Source organism: Notamacropus eugenii, chromosome 6, assembly GCF_028372415.1.
Source record: "Notamacropus eugenii isolate mMacEug1 chromosome 6, mMacEug1.pri_v2, whole genome shotgun sequence".
Classification (NCBI taxonomy): domain Eukaryota; kingdom Metazoa; phylum Chordata; class Mammalia; order Diprotodontia; family Macropodidae; genus Notamacropus; species Notamacropus eugenii.
In genome coordinates, this window is record NC_092877.1 from 62,699,866 (window position 1) to 62,701,363 (window position 1,498).

Below are 1,498 nucleotides of genomic sequence, written 5' to 3' on the forward strand. Positions count from 1 at the left end.
TGCACATGTATTTCCAGGATTGAATCATAAAATATAAGAAACTCCCTCCATTCAAGAGCAAACTGAAACATTTATTCCTAGAATATCGCTACTGAGATATACCAGAAGGCAAAATTTAAGAAAGTAACAAGAATACTTGTACACATCACCAATCCAGGGAGCACCAACATCTTAAGCACTTTTTCTTCCAGCCTCCCTGTAAGCAAGTCCCCCTAGGCAAGTTTTCCCTTCAAGCAGTGCAATATATGAGGTGTTCAAACAAAAACTTGGCATCTGATTGGCTTACCTCTGAGAAGCTAATAAATCTGTGCCTCAGCACTTAATTGGAAAGGCTTGAAAATTCTTGTGTATCACAGCTGTCAACTAGGCTGGAGTTCAAAGCAGCAAGACATCCCATGATTGAAATACCCATGTGCCTTTAGACCTGGAAAACATGGCTCTTGTTCCAAAGGAAAAAGGAACACATGGTCACAGGCCTATTAATGGACAGGGAAGATCTTATGTTTCTTTAACCCTATAGGTACCCAAAGTGGAATCATTGTATCTTAGTGACTGGATGCTGTATTTTTACATTGGGGTTGACCATTTGTTCTGAGATTCCTGGTACACTTGTAACTAGTTCTGAGCTAGATCTATAAAGGGTACCTCTAACGGGGGGCCATCATTCATGTTGGAAACCTGAACCACAGTCTTGGCAAATCCCTAGATTTTGACTCTGAGAGAATCACTAAACCCATGGAAGTTGAAGTAGCTAGATCTAAAGGGTGCAGTGAGAATGAAAAGGCCAGGATGGGTGATCTCTTCCATAGTACACTATAGCATTCTCAGCATCAAGTAAAACTGTTCAAATACTTAGTCTAAGTCCCTTGGAACATGGTGCTCTATTTATCAACTAGGGAAACTGGGAGGAACACCTGGCTTGTGGTGGGAGAAAATGATAACTTTGAGGAGAAGGTTTATCACTTAGGGTAAAAGGGGAACCTCATTTAATGGCATTCTGAGGATCATAGAGATGGTCCACTATCTGTTCTGTTTCTCTTCTTCCTTACTAGACTTGTCTGGGGTGCTGCGATGAAAGGAGTTGCTTTGAATTCTCCAGTTGACAAATGATCAAGGGGTATGAACAGGCTGTTTTCAGAAGAAGAAATCAAAGCTATCAATAGTCATGAAAAAGTTCTCTTAAGTTACTGTTTATTCGCCTCCTTTTCCATTTGTCCAGTTTTCCCAGTTAGGTTTTGTGCTTCCTTATCAGTCCAATTTTCCTTTCAAATTCTCATGATTTCTTTTTGCATATTTTTAAAAATCTTTGACCAGTTTTTCTTCTACTTAACTAATTTGGCTTTTAAAATCTTTCTTGAGCTCTTCCAAGAATGCTCTTTGAGCTTGATACCAGTTCATAGTCCATTCTGAAATTTAAGGTGGAAGTACAGTCTCAGCGCGTGTTTTGGTCCCTGTCCCCGTAGAAAGAATCTATGGTCTGATCTTTTCTGATTTGCTT